This window comes from Dendropsophus ebraccatus, chromosome 8 (genome assembly GCF_027789765.1).
Source record: "Dendropsophus ebraccatus isolate aDenEbr1 chromosome 8, aDenEbr1.pat, whole genome shotgun sequence".
NCBI lineage: Eukaryota > Metazoa > Chordata > Amphibia > Anura > Hylidae > Dendropsophus > Dendropsophus ebraccatus.
This window is the reverse complement of record NC_091461.1, coordinates 102367359-102388552: the sequence shown is the minus strand read 5'-3', so window position 1 is coordinate 102388552 and position 21194 is coordinate 102367359. Positions and strand designations below refer to the sequence as shown.

The 21194-nt window shown below is 44.8% G+C and overlaps 1 protein-coding gene across 2 annotated transcripts in view; it reads left to right on the top strand.

Annotated features, from left to right (window-relative positions):
* PTPRF (protein tyrosine phosphatase receptor type F) overlaps positions 1-21194 on the top strand; it is a 657420-nt gene that overhangs the window by 37061 nt on the left and 599165 nt on the right. The window lies entirely within an intron of this gene.

Below are 21194 nucleotides of genomic sequence, written 5' to 3'. Positions count from 1 at the left end.
GGGGGCAGCCTTCCCCGCCGGTGGTGCTGGCTGGGATTTGGTGGGGCTTTTTGGGTCTGGTCCTGTGACATTGGGGTTGCAGGGCCGTTCCATGGCCTCCCTTCCCTGCACGTGCACGCTTTGCGGGGTTGGCGGTCGCTGACCGACACGGTGTGGAGTTAGCGTAGGGACCCGTGTGGACCAGAGGACCTGCGCGGTGGTACACGGGGCAATATGGTTTGATCAATTCATATACAGACACTCTGGTGTTAATTTTTAATATAGGCCTAGCGGCATTAGCATCAGCCATAGATGGGATGTGCAGCGGTTCCATTCTCTCCAGTTCGTGTTTTGCAATTCTCCCTCTCTGAACAGCTAGCACTCCTTTATAAGACCCACATGACCAAAATTAGCAGGATATGTCTGTGCTCACATGTCTGGACCCTATGTCTTCCCCATTCTGTGAGAGCAGCAATGGTAAGTGTAATACCATATCCATACTTGTGTCGTTTGGGGGCAGCCTTCCCCGCCGGTGGTGCTGGCTGGGATTTGGTGGGGCTTTTTGGGTCTGGTCCTGTGACATTGGGGTTGCAGGGCCGTTCCATGGCCTCCCTTCCCTGCACGTGCACGCTTTGCGGGGTTGGCGGTCGCTGACCGACACGGTGTGGAGTTAGCGTAGGGACCCGTGTGGACCAGAGGACCTGCGCGGTGGTACACGGGGCAATATGGTTTGATCAATTCATATACAGACACTCTGGTGTTAATTTTTAATATAGGCCTAGCGGCATTAGCATCAGCCATAGATGGGATGTGCAGCGGTTCCATTCTCTCCAGTTCGTGTTTTGCAATTCTCCCTCTCTGAACAGCTAGCACTCCTTTATAAGACCCACATGACCAAAATTAGCAGGATATGTCTGTGCTCACATGTCTGGACCCTATGTCTTCCCCATTCTGTGAGAGCAGCAATGGTAAGTGTAATACCATATCCATACTTGTGTCGTTTGGGGGCAGCCTTCCCCGCCGGTGGTGCTGGCTGGGATTTGGTGGGGCTTTTTGGGTCTGGTCCTGTGACATTGGGGTTGCAGGGCCGTTCCATGGCCTCCCTTCCCTGCACGTGCACGCTTTGCGGGGTTGGCGGTCGCTGACCGACACGGTGTGGAGTTAGCGTAGGGACCCGTGTGGACCAGAGGACCTGCGCGGTGGTACACGGGGCAATATGGTTTGATCAATTCATATACAGACACTCTGGTGTTAATTTTTAATATAGGCCTAGCGGCATTAGCATCAGCCATAGATGGGATGTGCAGCGGTTCCATTCTCTCCAGTTCGTGTTTTGCAATTCTCCCTCTCTGAACAGCTAGCACTCCTTTATAAGACCCACATGACCAAAATTAGCAGGATATGTCTGTGCTCACATGTCTGGACCCTATGTCTTCCCCATTCTGTGAGAGCAGCAATGGTAAGTGTAATACCATATCCATACTTGTGTCGTTTGGGGGCAGCCTTCCCCGCCGGTGGTGCTGGCTGGGATTTGGTGGGGCTTTTTGGGTCTGGTCCTGTGACATTGGGGTTGCAGGGCCGTTCCATGGCCTCCCTTCCCTGCACGTGCACGCTTTGCGGGGTTGGCGGTCGCTGACCGACACGGTGTGGAGTTAGCGTAGGGACCCGTGTGGACCAGAGGACCTGCGCGGTGGTACACGGGGCAATATGGTTTGATCAATTCATATACAGACACTCTGGTGTTAATTTTTAATATAGGCCTAGCGGCATTAGCATCAGCCATAGATGGGATGTGCAGCGGTTCCATTCTCTCCAGTTCGTGTTTTGCAATTCTCCCTCTCTGAACAGCTAGCACTCCTTTATAAGACCCACATGACCAAAATTAGCAGGATATGTCTGTGCTCACATGTCTGGACCCTATGTCTTCCCCATTCTGTGAGAGCAGCAATGGTAAGTGTAATACCATATCCATACTTGTGTCGTTTGGGGGCAGCCTTCCCCGCCGGTGGTGCTGGCTGGGATTTGGTGGGGCTTTTTGGGTCTGGTCCTGTGACATTGGGGTTGCAGGGCCGTTCCATGGCCTCCCTTCCCTGCACGTGCACGCTTTGCGGGGTTGGCGGTCGCTGACCGACACGGTGTGGAGTTAGCGTAGGGACCCGTGTGGACCAGAGGACCTGCGCGGTGGTACACGGGGCAATATGGTTTGATCAATTCATATACAGACACTCTGGTGTTAATTTTTAATATAGGCCTAGCGGCATTAGCATCAGCCATAGATGGGATGTGCAGCGGTTCCATTCTCTCCAGTTCGTGTTTTGCAATTCTCCCTCTCTGAACAGCTAGCACTCCTTTATAAGACCCACATGACCAAAATTAGCAGGATATGTCTGTGCTCACATGTCTGGACCCTATGTCTTCCCCATTCTGTGAGAGCAGCAATGGTAAGTGTAATACCATATCCATACTTGTGTCGTTTGGGGGCAGCCTTCCCCGCCGGTGGTGCTGGCTGGGATTTGGTGGGGCTTTTTGGGTCTGGTCCTGTGACAATGGGGTTGCAGGGCCGTTCCATGGCCTCCCTTCCCTGCACGTGCACGCTTTGCGGGGTTGGCGGTCGCTGACCGACACGGTGTGGAGTTAGCGTAGGGACCCGTGTGGACCAGAGGACCTGCGCGGTGGTACACGGGGCAATATGGTTTGATCAATTCATATACAGACACTCTGGTGTTAATTTTTAATATAGGCCTAGCGGCATTAGCATCAGCCATAGATGGGATGTGCAGCGGTTCCATTCTCTCCAGTTCGTGTTTTGCAATTCTCCCTCTCTGAACAGCTAGCACTCCTTTATAAGACCCACATGACCAAAATTAGCAGGATATGTCTGTGCTCACATGTCTGGACCCTATGTCTTCCCCATTCTGTGAGAGCAGCAATGGTAAGTGTAATACCATATCCATACTTGTGTCGTTTGGGGGCAGCCTTCCCCGCCGGTGGTGCTGGCTGGGATTTGGTGGGGCTTTTTGGGTCTGGTCCTGTGACATTGGGGTTGCAGGGCCGTTCCATGGCCTCCCTTCCCTGCACGTGCACGCTTTGCGGGGTTGGCGGTCGCTGACCGACACGGTGTGGAGTTAGCGTAGGGACCCGTGTGGACCAGAGGACCTGCGCGGTGGTACACGGGGCAATATGGTTTGATCAATTCATATACAGACACTCTGGTGTTAATTTTTAATATAGGCCTAGCGGCATTAGCATCAGCCATAGATGGGATGTGCAGCGGTTCCATTCTCTCCAGTTCGTGTTTTGCATAACTACTATAATACTGCCCCCTATGTACAAGAATATAACTACTATAATACTGTCCCTATATACAAGAATATAACTACTATAATACTGCTCCTATGTACAAGAATATAACTACTATAATACTGCCCTCTATATACAAGAATATAACTACTATAATACTGCTCCTATATACAAGAATATAACTATTATAATACTGCTCCAATATACAAGAATATAACTACTATAATACTGCCCCCTATGTACAAGAATATAACTACTATAATACTGCTCCTATATACAAGAATATAACTATTAGTAAAGTAAAATAGTAAAAAGAAAAAGACGTCTAGAGAAACTGTTCGCGAAACTTGCCTCTCTAGACGTGCCCGCTTGCCATCTTCCCCCTTCCTTGCCTGCACTTCGTGTCCATGAATAAATAGAAGACCCTACTACTTTTGGGTGAGTGCCATACGTCTCTTTCTTTTTACTATTATAGACTGTCTTACCTCCATGTGTGCACCACCCTAGGAGTCTGTTCAGACACAATCTTTTTGCTGATTGCTCATTTATTATGCTGCTATAGCATTGGTGCCGACCTCTCTCTCTCTCCTGGACATAACTACTATAATACTGCCCCCTATGTATAAGAATATAACTATTATAATACTGCTTCTATATACAAGAATATAACTACTATAATACTGCTCCTACTGTATGTCCAAGAACTGAATAACTATAATACTGCCCCTTGGCGCCCTTCTGTATATTGTTCTGTGGTTTATTTAGACAGTGATTAGAATAATTTCACAGTTATTATTATGTCATTAATTGAATAAAGACATGTAAAAAATTATATTTTCCGTATTAGTAACCCCAATCAGTGTCTTTCTCTCCTTTCCATCCTTTTTTGTCACAGATAGTGGCAGTAAGTGATGTAGATTGAGCATAATAGACTTTCCCCTGTTGTTTGCGCTTCTCATGCACAATTATCATTCTTAATGGTCCAATAAAGGTTATTACAACTCTGAAATTCAGGCTTGTGAGGCATTCCTGTGGATCTCCATACTCACATTCTGGGGAATCTTTACCAATGCAGTAACTGTATGAAGTGCAGTGGGTCATTTCATCTGTAACTATAGATAAGTAATAATTCTGCACCATCTCAATCCATCATATAGATGAGGAAATTGCTTGCTAGACTTCCTGTTGAGAAGTCAGCACGCCTCAGAGTCTATTGAGAGCCAAGCCGAGTAGATTGTTCAGTAATTTGGATGCAATGTGCAATACAGAACATTTATTATAAACCAGTACAGGGCTTCCCTACCTATTCCCATTTTGCATCAAGTAATTCAGCCTGGGCTAATCCTCATGTTATAAACCTCCCACCACCTGGAAAAGAGAGAGCTTTGGCTCCGAGAACAGATGCAGAGAGAAATATTGTGTAGCTTAGAATAATTGAATAAGCAGATATTTTGATACAACTCGTCCTCATCCCGCTGTTTATAATGTCATGTTTCTGGAGATTCTCATGTTAAATAGATAACTAATTTCTGAATTCATCCTCAGCTTTGCCGTCTCCTAGTATTTACTATTTAAAGTTCTTTTTTCACAAAGATTTCTTCTTTCTGAATATAATCCAGCCTTGAAATCAGGTGATCCTTATAGGTGTGATGGCAGCGAGAACCAATCTTTATGAATGGTTCCCTACTCCAGCTGATAGAGGAGCCCCTGTGATCTTGCCTCCCCACCAAATACTGGAGTAAAGGACACATGGCACCCAGTAATACACCCAAATTTCTAAATAAATTGTCAAAGATTTTTGTGACTTATAAGAACCATTCACAATGGGAAGAATACTGGTATTTCATGCTCCAGTCTCAAATAGGCATTGAGAGTATGCCACTCTTGGTAAATCCACCTAGCCTGAAAAGGGTGCTAAAATCTTCAACAGCTTTAGAGCAGGCGTAGATTTTTGGCATGATTTACCCTCCTCGCCGCTCCCTCCTGCCTGCTCCTTTAGGAGAACGGGGCTGCACCAGATGAGAACCTAAAAACATATTTTGGGCAGAGTGGGTGCTTTGCGTACCAGTTTGAGATAATTGTTAAGTATTCATCTAGCTTAGCGATGATAAACCTGAGCCACAGACTTTACATAAATCTTATATTCTCAGTGTGGCCGCCTGCCCCTATTTACTCACCCCCATACAAACACCCACACATAAGGATGCCGGAACCCGGAAGAGGCTGCCCGCACCCACAAGATGCCCGCATCTGTAAGCACGCAACCAACACCTCCTCATAAGATCGCTACTGCCTGCTCACATTAGAACTGTGAGCAGCAGCCAGGCACTGAACAGCTCCTGGGGCAGGAGAGACCCAGAGCAATTACTGGAGAGCGGGTGAGGACTCGACACAGCCCTTCCCCGACCACACCTACCAGGTACCTCATACTACTGCACCCACTATAATTGTTACTACTACCCCCACTCTTGATACTACTACTCCCAATTCTGCTCCCACTATTATTACTACTGCTACCTCCACTCCTGATACTACTACTCTCAATACTGTTCAAACTGCCATAGCTTATACTAACCCCACTCCTGATACTACTACTCCAAAAAACGATCATGATACAAAATGAGGAATAAGATGATCGGAGGGCACTCACCAGACCAGGTCTGGAGAAGCGTGCTTACGCACGCGAAACAGCTGTCACGTGCGCTATACCGCATGGTGCTGGTGTCTGCATCGCCGGGGAAAAAGGACTGATTTTAAGATATTTGCAATAAAGTCAAGATTTATGGTGAGTGCCCTCCGATCATCTTTTTCCTCATTTTGTATCATGATCGTATCTTCTGCTATTCGGGAGGAACACCCCAATTACTGATATTCGGCAACTCTATAGTAAAGAGGCATAAGTATCAGACTGTGTTCACATATGCGATAGTGCCGATCACTGTGTCTATGTTTGGGAACTACTCCAAAAAACACTAATATTACGCCCTCTACTTTAGCTTCTACTCCCACTAATGCTACTCCCCTATTTACAACTATACCCCTCATTTTCTTTGCCTCTACTGTTACTACACCCCTCATCCACTATGCTTCTACTACTACACCCATCATAATTATTAAAAAAAGAGAGATTTAAATCAAGAATCGAGAAAAAAAATTTAAAGTCAATATTTTATTTTTTTGGCCATATCGCCCAGCCCTAATTTAAAAGTGAATATTAGAAGCTTTGTAATATATCTTATCAGACAAAAATGCTTCCTTCTTCTGTTATCAAGCATCTTCCCTTGCCCTCTTCAAACTGTCATCCACTCTACAGAAATTTAGTCACAAAATGAATCTGATTCTTGAGCTACAAGCATATGAAGGGGGGGTGGCATTGCAGAGAGAGAGAGACATACACACACAACAGAAAAACTACAGATCTGCTGAAGAATGCAGCATTTTTAAATAAAAAAACAGGTGTATAAGGCTTTTACAAGTCCCCTTCCCATTGTGTTGTAGATAACACATTTATTTTAAGTAAAGTTAATATATTTTGTGATTGAGGGATCTGTTTATAACTAGAGAAATCGAACACGGGATCAGTGTAACGGCACACGGCCGTGTTTGTTACCCCCTCACCTGCTCTGTTATGATCATCTCCCATTCTCTCAGCTTCTCTTGCTGGTAGCTGGCCTTCTGGAGGATTGGGCTCCCTCCAGTGGTAGGCATGGGCCTGTCCATCTGCATTCATAAGCTCAGCCCATAGGCTCTGGAGTCTTCTGGCATGTTCTCCTGAGGGTGTATATAGTCTCCACCTCCTCACCCCTTTGCTCAGTTGTTGTTGTTTGTCAGTCAGCAACCAAGTCTGTGATTCCTGGCTATACACCACTTTCTAACGATCTTCTAGCTATTTGGATCATTCAGTCTATTGTCAGTTCCAGCTCAGCTTCAATTTAAACTACGTCCTAACGTTGCATCTTGCACTTCTACCACAGAGGAGAAGCATTTAGTCCTGGACTCCTGCACTTCTTCAGTTTGTTGTCGCCGAGTTCCTTCTTTGAGGGTAGCGACCTGGGAGTTTCCCGCAAAGAAGTCCATCCTGCCTTGTGGTGGACGCTGGTGAAAACCAGAAGATTCTTAGGTTCTGCTCCTTGGGAAAGGAGTGTCAGCACTCCTCAGAAGTCCAGCGGATCCTCCTCCTCGTGCTTAGACCACCCATTGCAATCCATTTGGGATTTAGCCATCAGATGCAATCTCTGGAGAAATTTAATGGTAAATGGGCTTCCTGCTACAGAAAACCTCACCCGAGTTTGTGGTTTTGCCACTTTGGTGACATTCAAAGGGTTATTTTTAGCAACACAAATGTTGATATACTTGGTACAGGCAGGGGCGTAACTAGAAATGGCTGGGCCCCCCACGCCCTCAATCGACCACTATGCCATCAACACACTCAGCTCTACACAGGTTCTTTACACCATATAAATTACAGTACAGTTATATTAAGTGACTCACAGGGGACGTCTTCTCTGATCGGAGTTTTTTCCTTTTCCTTTTCTTCTTCATCCTTCCTGGGCCATTAGAACTTCTCCGAGCCACGAATCCACAGAATCTGCCAGAGAAACTTATTAGGCTCCTTATACTGGCACCATCCTCATCTCTATACACACTGCACATCTGTATTGGCCCCTTTACACCCTTGTTTAGTGGATAGCCCTGACACTATGTGATCCCCTTATAGTATATGCCCCTCTGTGTATTCCCCTTTACTGATGCCACCCTTGTTGGCCCTTTATAAATTACCCCCTGTGTTGTCCATCCCCCTTTTAGATGCCCTCTCATTTGGTCCCCTTATAAATGCCCCCTTATGGTGTCCCCCTATAGATGGCCCCCTGTATTATCCCCCTATATATACCTCCCTTTATAATCCACCATAGATTGGCCCCCCTATATTATCCTCCATAGATGCCCCCTGTATATCCCCCATAGATGGCCCCCTGTATATCCCCCATAGATGTCCCCCCTGTATATCCCCCATAGATGTCCCCCCTGTATATCCCCCATAGATGGCCCTCTGTATATTCCCAATAGATGCTTCCCCTTTATATCCCCCATAGATGTCCCCCCTTTATATCCACCATAGATGGCCCCCTGTATTATCCCCCATAGATGGCACCCCTGTATATCCCCCATAGATGGCACCCCTGTATATCCCCCATAGATGGCCCCCTGTATATCCCCCATAGATGGCACCGCCCTGTATATTCCCAATAGATGCTTCCCCTTTATATCCCCTATAGATGTCCCCCCTGTATATCCCCCATAGATGTCCCCCCTGTATATCCCCCATAGATGGCCCCCCTGTATATCCCCCATAGATGGCCCTCTGTATATTCCCAATAGATGCTTCCCCTTTATATCCCCCATAGATGTCCCCCCTGTATATCCACCATAGATGGCCCCCTGTATTATCCCCCATAGATGGCACCCCTGTATATCCCCCATAGATGGCCCCCTGTATATCCCCCATAGATGGTCTCCTGTATATCCCCCATAGATGGCCCCACCCTGTATTATCCCCCATAGATGGCCCCCTGTATATCCCCCATAGATGTCCCCCCTCTATACCCCCCATAGATGGCCCCATTCTGTATTATCCCCCATAGATGGTCCCCTGTATATTCCCCATAGATGGCCCCACCCTGTATTATCCCCCATAGATGGCCCCCTGTATATCCCCCATAGATGTCCCCCCTGTATATCCCCCATAGATGGCCCCATCCTGTATTATCCCCCATAGATGGTCCCCTGTATATCCCCCATAGATGTCCCCCCTGTATATCCCCCATAGATGGCCCCCTGTATATCCCCCATAGATGGCCCCCCTCTATACCCCCCATAGATGGCCCCATTCTGTATTATCCCCCATAGATGGTCCCCTGTATATTCCCCATAGATGGCCCCACCCTGTATTATCCCCCATAGATGGCCCCCTGTATATCCCCCATAGATGTCCCCCCTGTATATCCCCCATAGATGGCCCCATCCTGTATTATCCCCCATAGATGGTCCCCTGTATATCCCCCATAGATGTCCCCCCTGTATATCCCCCATAGATGGCCCCCTGTATATCCCCCATAGATGGCCCCCCTGTATATCCCCCATAGATGGCCCCCCTGTATATCCCCCATAGATGGCCCCACCCTGTATTATCCCCCATAGATGGCCCCCTGTATATTCCCCATTGATGTCCCCCCCTGTATATCCCCCATAGATGGCCCCCCCTGTATATCCCCCATAGATGGCCCCACCCTGTATTATCCCCCTTTGCAAAGCAGATAGAAAATAAAAAAACACAACTTACCTAACTCCCCCGTCGGCTGTCTTCTCCTCTTCTCCAGGGTAGGCGTCCTGGGGATTCCCGGGCAGCACAGGTGTCGGGCTCAGAGTGGCTCAGTGTCCGCCGGGGCAAGTACTTCCGGCGCAGGGTGCATCTCTAACAAGTGCTCCTGTGCCGGAAGTACAGGCTGGGAGCGGACACTGAGCTTACTGATACCTGTGCTGCCGGGACGGCAATACGGTGGCAAGTGGGGGCAGCATCCCCGACAGCACAGGTACCAGTGAGCTCAGCGTCCGCCCATAGCCTGTACACAGGAGCGCTTGTTAGTGCTGGAAGTCCCTGCGCCGGAAGTACTTGCGCCGGCCCCCGGCAGACGCCAAGCCACTCCGAGCCTGTCACCTGTGAAACCCGGGAATCCCCGGGACACCCCTGGACCCCAAACAGCTGTAGTGCTGGGTGCTACAGGCTATGTGAGCTCCGGGGGCCCGCGCCACGGGCCCCCGATATGGCAGGGCCCCGTAGCGGCCGCTACGGCGGTACGGGTACGGGGTTCTTTACAAATAAAATATAGCTATATTCATCTGTCTGATCCCCCACAGGTCTGACAGCTCCCTGTTCCTGCAGCTCTCAGTCACTTACAGTTTTTCTTGCAAGAAACGCCCCCCCAGCCAATTACCAGCTAAGGCTTGTCACCACCACAGACAGTGATTGGCTGAAATGTGAGCAATGGGGATCAGAGACCAACAGAATGGCAGGTCTGGGGGATTGGGGCAGGGGAGTATATTTCTTTTCTTTTGCAGCTCCCTATAGAACCACACTCATGAGAAAAAATTCACAGTTCATTGGGGCTATGGTAGAGCCCATCACTGTCCCTTTTAGTTAAAAGACCATTGTACAGTGCACACGAGGGTATGATGACCATCATAATGAAGCCATTTAGTGCACAGAGCTGCGTGGTCTTTTGAACTTGGAATTTATATTTATTACTGGGTTTTCTTTGATCTTGTTGGAAATAAATGGATTTCACAGATCGTTCACTGCTCCACTTTGTCCTTTACTAGCCTGTCTTTATTCTTGTCTATTGTCAGTTTTTCTATTCCATTCACTGAGGATCTTATAATGTTAATATGAACTAGATACAGTTATACTGTGGCGGTATATACTAAATTTCCAGGATCTAAAATACCAGTATATTATCCCCCGTCATATGATTCTCATAGGAGCCGCACACAGTTAATAGAATAGTGAAGTATAAGAAATGCATGTAAGCACTTTCATCCTTGTTCATCTTTTATGTCATTCATTTGCATTGCTGATTGTTCACTTTGCGCAGACCGGAACAGTATCTAATTTGTTAACGCAATGCAATGAGTTACCAGGCGTTTAATACTTTGACAAGCATTTCTGATGTGAATAGTTCTGGTGTACTGTGGCTATAGTTGCGCTAGTGTCAGCATGCCGTGACATCATTTACACATTACAATATGTGTTTTCTCTTGTGTTCATGTGCTGCAGCATTTAAAGGGGAATCAATTGTAAATTAGATTGAGTTTCATAGTAACACTATCATATGCCACAGTTTTATTGGCAAAATGGTGCAGCCGTCGGCCATTTCATAGGGGGGTTCTTATCTACATGTGACAGCTGCACCATCTCTATGCTACAGAGACTCTTTGAAACCTGTATACCTTATTTCAGTTAAACTTAAAGGGGTAGTGCACTGGAAAAAAATCTTTTATATTAACTGGTGCCAGAGATTTATAATTTACTCCTATTAAAAATATCAAGTCTTCCAGTACTTATCAGCTGCTGCGGGAAGTGGTTTTCTTTTCAGTCTGAAGAGCCAAAGGAGTTTTGTATGGGTAGTTTACTTTTATTAAAAAAAACTCAAGTCTTCCAGTACTTGTTAGCTGTTGCATGCCCTGCAGGAAGTGGTATTCTTTTCATTGTGGAAAGCAGGAGAAGTTTTCTATGGGTAGTTGCTACTGCTCTGGACAGTTCCTGCAGTAGACAGAAGAAAAAAGTACCTGGGTAGGTATCCTGGTGCTGCCAAAAAATCCTTTACAACGAGTAGAGTATAAAACATAAAATGGCTGATTTATTGGATAAAATCAGTAAAAAGGTACATAAAAATATTTTATTTTATGTACATTTTTACTGATTTTATCCAATAAATCAGCCATTTTATGTTTTATACTCTACTCGTTGTGAAGGATTTTTTGGCAGCGCCAGGATACCTACCCAGGTACTTTTTTCTTCTGTCTACTGCATGAAACCACGGGTCCCGACACTGGGAGAGTCCCGTTTCCTGGATCCTTCGGCCGGCAGCCATCATCCGACGCTACAAGATACCCCATAGTGGGGTGATACGCACAAAGCCCAAGGGGCTAAAAGGTGAGAGTCCACCTATACTTTTAATTCACTCATTTTCATGTAACAGGATTACACGAGGCGCCATCCTCCCGACTCCTTTTTTTCCCTCTTGTCTTATTTCTGGACAGTTCCTGACATGGACAGAGGTGGCAGCAGAGAGCACTGTGTCAGAATGAAAAGAATACACCAGCTGTCAAGTACTGGAAGACTTTAGATTTTTAATAGAAGAAAATTACAAATCTCTGAACAGGACACAACCTGAAGAGTGGCGCTGTTTTTTTAAGAAAGCCAACCATGTTTTTATAATGCTTGATTACTCCTTCAGTGGGATTTCATTTGCTTATTTTAGGGAAACAGATATTATCTCTTACTGACCTGTAATCTATAAAGTCAGATGACACGATGTCACATTGTGAATTCCTCGATGGGTAGACTGCTGCTGCCATCTCTTTACCCCTCTATTAGGTCTCATAGCACTATGCCCGGTAAGGACATCTCCAGCCTTTGTTCTTGTGTATAAATGAATCTCCTCTGCAGATATGGAGGAAGATAATGTGACACACGGCTGTATTATCAGCTTCTAGGCAATCATGTGTCTTGTCATCTGACATCCTTACATCTGCATCATTTTTCTATTATTTTTTAGTGAACATCTTTTATAGTCTTTGTATTAGAAAACTACAAAAGAAAGAAGGAGGCGTTACTCAGATTCAGCAGATAATAGTATTATAAGGAATATTATCAAAGATACCTCCTTGCAGCTGGTTGGTTTCTGTTTCCTGCACCCCTATTAAAGAGCTAGAGAGTAGTGGCCAGGAATATTTCAGGGCAGCCATTCATCTAAATGGCAAACCTTGTCATACAAAGAGGTCCCTAAAGAGCCTTCGCTTGAAGTTCCGCCTGTCCCTGACCCAAAGAATTTGCTGACAAATATAATTAATTCTGTGGGATTGGCGGAATTTCAAGCTGAGGCCACGAGGTGGAATCTGCTTGAAGTCTCTGCGCCTGTTCCGTAGTGTGGTAGAAGCCACATTAAAATCTTTATTGGTACATATTACTCCAGAATTCTCTTGCGTTTGCAGTACTTTAAACCGATATTGTTTTTTTGTGCCATTTTTTAGGGGGGCAAGGTGGGGGGAGAGTTTTTTTTTTAATAATGTGTGTCAAGGAGAAATTATGGAATTACATGAATTTTATTAGATAAAACTGCAAAAGAGTAACTTAGACTGTGGACTAGACCACAGCTGTCAAACTTCCGTCTAGCTGTTGCAAAACTACAATTGCCTTCATACCTGGACAGCCAAAGCTAAAGCTGGAGGGCTGCGAGTCTGACCCTCCTGGACTAGACAGTCCAAAAATGCCAAATATTTCATGGTGGCACTGTGTTTTTTTTGTGGGGGTGGGGGGTATTTTCACATAATAAATAATAAAAAAAAATGTGGTAGTGTAAGTTGTATTGTGCAGTTTTTAATGTGTTGTGTCAGAATTCTGTTGCATTTGCACTAGGAAATGTGCTTTATTATTTCATAAATGCACAAAAAAAGGACAAAAAACACAAATGTATTTTTACATATGATTTTGGGTTTCAATAATGCCTGCATAAAGTATGCCTAAGGGAGACTTGAAAGTTTTTTTTTTTCCCCTTGGTTTAAAATAGGGTAGTAGTGAGACTGCAGGTCATCTGTTTATGTCTAGAGCCGTCACAGTCAATATTGCAGAGTATTTGGGCTATCGTCCAATGTTTCCTGGGCAGAGCGCCACACGAGAGTGACCTTTGCTTAGTTAAACCAATGTTTAAACCTTTTAGCCTCTGTACAGGACTTTGATGTGCAGTCTTTTCCTGGACAGAGCTACCTGTATAATCAGCCTATAATCGCTTCAACTGACTCTCAGTAAGTCAGTCCTTTATTATGGTTTTCGTGGTCGGCTGCGCGGCAGGACGACATGTACACATATAAAGGCCCCTGTCACTCAGACATCAAATATCTACCTATTAAGCTCAATGCTTTGAATTTTGTTAAACTTCTCTCTGTATTCATAGCTCCTTGACGGCAAATGTTATTTTCAGTGTAATTGCTTTCTGCTTGTGATCTGCAACAATTTGGGGAACTTGTAATCATTTAAATAATAAGGGACAAGCTTTTTTTTTTATTCCCTTCTGATCCCTAATAAGGTTTACAGCTGCATTTATCACATAAAACATTGAGGAACAAATTACAACAAAGCAAAACATATGGGCCATACAGTCCTTTAAAGTGAATCTGTCCGATGCAATTCATGTTCCACATTGTTGACACTGTTAGATAGCTGTTAGGTCAAGGAGATATATGGTACTTTTAATATATCTTTCGGTGCCTCTGTAGTGTAGAAAAATGCTTTAAGTCTTTATTGCAAAGTGTCAAAGAGTCATTCCCAAGCTCCTTGTAATGGGCAGAAGATGAGGACCTGTTGTGCTACCAAACCGATTTGACTTTGGGATACACCAGGGAGTGGAGTCTTAAGGGCCCTATTCCACAGTAACGATAATCGGCCGGATCGGCCTGATTCGGCCGATTATTGTTCAGTGAAATAGAGAGAACGATCAGCCGATGATCGTGTCATCGGCTGATCGTTCAGTTAGGGCCAGACCTACGGTTGAATAGCGGTGCGCGGCGGGCAACCGACGATTTGACAAGCAGCAGCAGCATACATTACCTGTCCAGGCTTCTTCTCTGCGCTGTCATCATCCCCGGGTCCCGCGTGCTCTATCTTCAGAATGGCCGGTCAGCTGACGGAGCGCTCAGCCAATCACAGGCCGGGACCGCCTGTCAGTGTGGCCTGTCAGCTGACCAGCCATTCTGAAGACCCGGGGATCAAAACAGCGTGGAGAAGGAGCCTGGACAGGTAATGTATGCTGCAAGGGCTGCAAGGACATCAGTAACAATGTCCTTGCAGCCCTCGCTCAACAATCATCGGGCCGTGGAATAGGCCCAGTAAACGAGCGGCGATCTACCAGATCGCCGATCGTTTACATCGTTGATCGGGCCCTCCTCGGCCCGTGGAATAGGACCCTAAGTGCCCCCTAGGTCTTCACCCTCCCCAGGCATGAGACAGCACTGTAGTCAATTACAATCGGGGTAGTTGCTTTAGACACAGGTCAGACAGTTCATAACAGGAAAGTGAACAGTATAGAGGGGGTCAGACAGGAAAGCATAATCTAGGGAACAGGCACAGACCAGGATACACAGAATAGCAATCGTAGGAACACAAGGGTCCATCAATGCTCAGGGAAGGAGTAATAGGCAGGGCAACTGTAAATAGGTGAAGGCTGAGTGAGTAGAAGCAGAAATAGGAAGAGACACACTGGTCCTTTAGATCCGAGGCTGTGCTTGGTTTTCCAGCTCTTCCTGTTTAATGGGACTGAGTGTGCCTTAGCTAAAGTACAAGGCACAGCCACTTTTGTATTGACTTTGCTGTGTTGGGTACTGCAAGAAGAGACTCATCTGTTGGCCACCAGGAAGTCCTGTGAGTGAAGCTTCATGGCAGGCAGTCACTTCCCTGTGTGTCTGTGCCAGGGAATGACTGCCTGTGTGGGGGAGAGCCTAAAGCTCAATGTATGTATATCTCTCTCCCTGGGTGAATGCAGTCTTGTATTTTTTTTTATTTCTGCTGTAAAACATTCTGTATACAAAGCAAATAAAATGGTGTAGGAAACCTGCTGACTGTAAAAAGGACCTATTATATTGCTGGGAGTACTATAGCAGCATTTACAGCTCTACGCAAACTCTACCCCCTTTAATATAAAGAAAGTGATTCCTGCTAGCAATTATTACTGATATACATCCATTTTATAATGGGGAAGGAAAACTGCAGGCACAAAATAAAAATTCATCTATCCCATGTTTTGTCAGTAGTCATGCATATTATAGTGGTTTTGTGCTTCCTATAGTCACTGGTACAGTGTGGTTTCTCTATAGTTTCTAGTACAGTATGGTTTCTACAGCTCCTTCCCTATAGTCTCTGGTGCAGTATGGTTTCTACAGCTCCTTCCCTATAGACTATAGGAAAGGAGCTGTAGAAACCATACTGTAACCAGAGACTATAGGGAAGGAGCTGTAGAAACCATACTGTACCAGAGACTATAGGCTATAGTCTCTGGTGCAGTATGGTTTCTACAGCTCCTTCCCTATAGTCTCTGGTACAGTATTATTTCCCTATAGACTCATTCCCTATAGAACATTGTGGTTTCTCTATAGTCTCTGGTACAGTATGGTTTCTGCATATTCTCTGGTACAGTGTGGTTTCTACAGCTCCTTCTCTATAGTCTCTGGTACAGTGTGGTTTCTACAGCTCCTTCTCTATAGTCTCTGGTACAGTGTGGTTTCTTTATAGTCTCTGGTACAGTGTGGTTTCTCTATAGTCTCTGGTACAGTGTGGTTTCTCTATAGTCTCTGGTACAGTGTGGTTTCTCTATAGTCTCTGGTACAGTGTGGTTTCTCTATAGTCTCTGGTACATTGTGGTTTCACTATAGTCTCTGGTACAGTGTGGTTTCTCTATAGTCTCTGGTACAGTGTGGTTTCTTTATAGTCTCTGGTACAGTGTGGTTTCTTTATAGTCTCTGGTACAGTGTGGTTTCTTTATAGTCTCTGGTACAGTGTGGTTTCTGCATATTCTCTGGTACAGTGTGGTTTCTACAGCTCCTTCTCTATAGTCTCTGCTAGGGTTTGCCTTTTACATTCTTTGGTTTTTATATCCAAGACCCATTTTTACCTAAACCAGCAAACGTGTTGTACACTCCATCCATTATTTCCATGTCTCTGTGCATTCGCCTTCACAGCTGTCATATTTCTCCATACGTTTTCTCCATACATTATGTTACTGTCACAGTGACATTACATGGTGACTCGAGGCTTCATTGTGGCTGTCAGTATTCTATCACATCATCCAGAATTATGAGTTTGTTTCCTCATTACAGAGTTCTAGCCAGGAAGTTGATCTACCGCCCATTGAGAGATGCTTGGCATAGGATTCATTTAATACCTTCTCTGTACTCAAATTATCCTTGATCAAGCAATGTTCCTAGTGGTGTTCTTGGCCAAACATTATCTCATACAGCAGTATGGGAGGAGGTATGAGAAGTGTGTTGGATGTCTCTGTGATGGGATTGTGTGTGTGCTGCCAGTGAAATAGGAGTGACTGATCTATGGTAGACGATTGAACCTAAGGAATGGTTTAAAGTGTTTCTCTCAACAACTCATTTTTGTAAATTGTGATGGGATGTTCAGCAGAGGTGCCAAAGCTGAGACCCTCCAATTGTTGCAAAACTACAATTCCTATCATGCCTGGACAGAACTAAAACTTTAGCTGTCCAGGCATGATGAGAACTGTAGGTTTGCAACATCTGTACGGCTTCAGTTTGATACCTGTGATCTTCAACAGCTATAGGTTTTTTAGAGATGTGGACAACTTCTGCACCAGTTTTAAAACGATTGTCTTTGTTTTAGTGTTCATAGATTTATTGTCCCTTGCACTATGTTTTCAACAAGCTTCACATAAATAAATAGTACAAGTATATGTATTGTGAAATACGACATGGAGAGAAATGAGCTGCTGCACCTCACACCTATGGCTGACACTAATGCTTCTCGGCTACATATAAAAACCAACGCCAGGATGTTGGTATATAATTTGATCCAACCATATTGCCTCATGTACCACGTGCAGGTCCCCGGATCACGAGTCCCTACACTAACTCAACTCAATGTATTGTGATACATCATATCTGAGAAAAATGCCTCTTTATTTAGGTTGCCCCTCATCATTTAAGGTCCTATTACATGGAACAGTTATTGGCCAATATCGGCCATTACGGACGATAATCGTCCCGTGTAAAAGAAACCAATAATCAGCCGACATGAACGATGTCGGCTGATCATTGCTGTTGTTTGTCTTTCAACATGTTAAAAGACAAACAACTGTGATAGCAGCGATCTGCTGCCGTCACTCCGTGTAATAGCAACAGCAGACTGTCGCTATCCTCTAAGGGCTGCCCGGACGATCTGGTGATCACCTGGGCAGCCCCCGCCCGCAGCTCTCCGCGACCCCCCTGCACTCACCCTCTTTGTGCCGCTGCGGCGCACCAGGGAGCAGGGAACAGGGAGCAAACAAGAGCTCACAGCACTCATTTGCTCCTCCAGTCGCCCCGTGTAAAAGGGGCTTTACTCAAGAAAAACTGCTCAATTATATCTTGAGATGGATCACACTACTGAGGGATTAGGTTACAGCTTGCCATGGATGTCTATGGAGAGGGACACTAGGAGGAGGGGGATGGTAATAGCTCACCCCGGTGTTGGATTTGCAGCTTACATTGCTCAGTACTGCTCTTTAATGTCTTCCTTCCATGCTGCTGCTTTCGCCCATGCGGCTTACTGTGTGTGTGTGTGTGTGTGTGTGTGTGTGTGTGTGTGTGCCGTGTATAGAGACATCATACCTAGAAGAGAACTGATGAAAAATACCATATACAAGTTATATGATGGTCCAATAATTGGGCTACTCCTTATGTACACACACAGGACAGTATATCGTCAAAAGTCACCTGAAAGTGTAAGCACACCATAAAGGGAATCTTTCATGTATCTTGATTTGTGAACTGTATTGCTACAGGCTGGAATACCTCCTTCTCTACCTCCCATCCCTTACCCTGCTTAGGTCCTAGCTTCCAGTTGACTGTCAATCAAGCTGGGATAGACATGGGAAGGGGAGCGAGGAGGCATTCTGGCTTTCATCAGTTCTCGAGCTAGGGAACACCTCCTTGACTCTTTACACCAGAACATAAAAACATTTTTCTACGTGATGGAAGGACAGATGGATATATGAAAGGTACCATGTGTCTTTAGCTATCTAACAGTGTCAGCAGTTTAGGACCTGAATTGCAGCTGACAGATTCACTCCAGGTTTGCAATCGACATTAGATCCTGACTAAACTGATGTCAGATGATGCTGGTGCTTTGACATCACTTCCATCACAGTTTCCTTTTATAAACATGATGTCTCATTTAGTAGTGTGTTGTGATTGAGTAGATGAGTGACAACTTTTCTGTGCACCGCTATGTGGTATCCAGAATGGTTGTCCCTTTTTAGCGCTCACCCCCCTATACTCCCATTGTGCAGTATGAAAAACAACTTTGTGCGGAATTGCTCTTTAAGCACACCGAACAAGAGAACAGCATGTCACGGCAAAGTGGGTCTAATAATGAATCACTCATCTGTATTCTGCGCCAGAGGAGCCCGATGTCGCAGGTTCAAATTCAACCCTGAAAATTAGTGTCATAAAAGCTTCTGCCAAAGTAGTAAACTGCCTTTCTTCTCCTTTCACTTGCAGTACAGATATTATAAGAAAATCTTTTTTTACGCTCGACCAGCATTAAAACACAAGAATAAAGGTAATTTGAAGAAAATGGTGTTTGGAGGGGTCTCTTTGAAAACCCAGGGACTATGTACACTCAATCTGCCACTCCCACGCAGCCAGTAGAAGTTTGCAATGCAGGTTATGAAAAGCAGATTTTATGCAAAACGTGACATTCCTCCAGGATTAGCAGGAACTAAATGAACAATTGCTATTCTGCTTGTCAGAGCTTCTTTGTGTTATCATACTGGGTTACATAGCAGTGCATTAACGCCTGCAAATTCACTCTATTCAATCCTGAGTTCAATTTTGACACAAGATTGGAAAATGCAGCCGCTGAATAACAAAATCTGAATGTAGATGAGGGGGAAAAGAGGGACATGATAAAATATCACAGTAACTTTTTCTGCTGCTTCTGAGATCTGCAGATCTTGTTAAAAAAAAAAAAAGTGGAAAAAAGAAAGAAAGAAAAACTCTGGCGTTCGTCGTTGCGGTGATTTAACTAAAGCTTGTCACAAACTTAAAACGGCAGATGTGTTATTTTCAGATAAAGCGACCGGATGATCGGATTGATATCTCAATTGAAAAGACAGGTTTCGCTTTGTAGATTGATGCTTCCAACAAGCAAATGGTTTATTGGATTTTTTTTCCTTCCCTTTTTTTTTCCGGTAAAACGTTAACTTGTCTTTTTTTTTTTTTTTCAAGGAGACTAAGCACCAAAGAGGAAAATGTAATTATGTAACTTGAGAATAAATTGTGTGGGGTGTGTTGGGATTGTTTCACTGCAGCGTCTTCTGAAGAGGTTATTATGATACGCTGACATATGGATAAACTGTAATTCATGTATAAGAAATTGTTATGTCATCATTTTAGTCTTCATTAGGAAATATTACAATATGTCTGGAGAATCCATGGTCTATATTGGGGCACTTGACTTCTCTCCCTGTATCTTTACTCAATAACTCCTGTGTTTCCTGTGCTCCTCAAAATTTACAACCTTGTTTCCTCTTTCTTTCTTATTTCATTTGTATAGTAGTGGTGCAGGGATTCTTAAAGCCACAGGTAGCCTCGGTTACTGATTCACTGGATTTGCAAGGTAGCATGTGAAAAAACACAAAGACAGAAGCGGGGCGCCTTCTAGTGCAGTAATTCAGGTCAGCTTAAAATAAGCAGAAGAGGTGAACAGAGTGTATGCTCACCTGTACAGGTTGTGCATATGTAGGCACAACACTATCAGTAGCTAAATATAACACCGCAGCCAGATACAAGTGCCTCACGGATAAACCGGGAGGTGAAGACAGTAGCAGTAGAGCGAATTCCCAGCACCAACCAACTGGGACAGGAAAGAACCTTCCAAACGAGCCTGGCGCAGGTGTAGGAAAATTCAGTATATCATACACCACCAAGGAGAATCTCCAAGCGGTATAATATCATAACAAGCGGTATTTATTAACAGACACAACGCTTTTCGGCTCACAAATAAGTATTCGAAGGGCAAATATTTTTTAGATGCAACTTTTTCAAAAATCTTCCTGATTTGAGTATTCACCTAAAATTCGCATTTGTGAGTTTTTAAAAAGTTTTGCAAACTCGTTCATGCCTAGATTTGGTCAGTACCAGGTGAATTTGTTTGCACAATTTTTGCAACTTTTTTTTAAATGACTTTTACTTAGATACATTCACAATGGCCGTGCTACATTTTAATAAATCAATCACAAGATATTGGAACAAAATACACATCATTCCCCATTGGAAGAGTCACACAAACCTCCCCCCTAGTTTCCAAGGCCTTTGATCTGTTTTTTCTGGGCTAAAGAATTACTTTCAGTAAACTAAGTGGT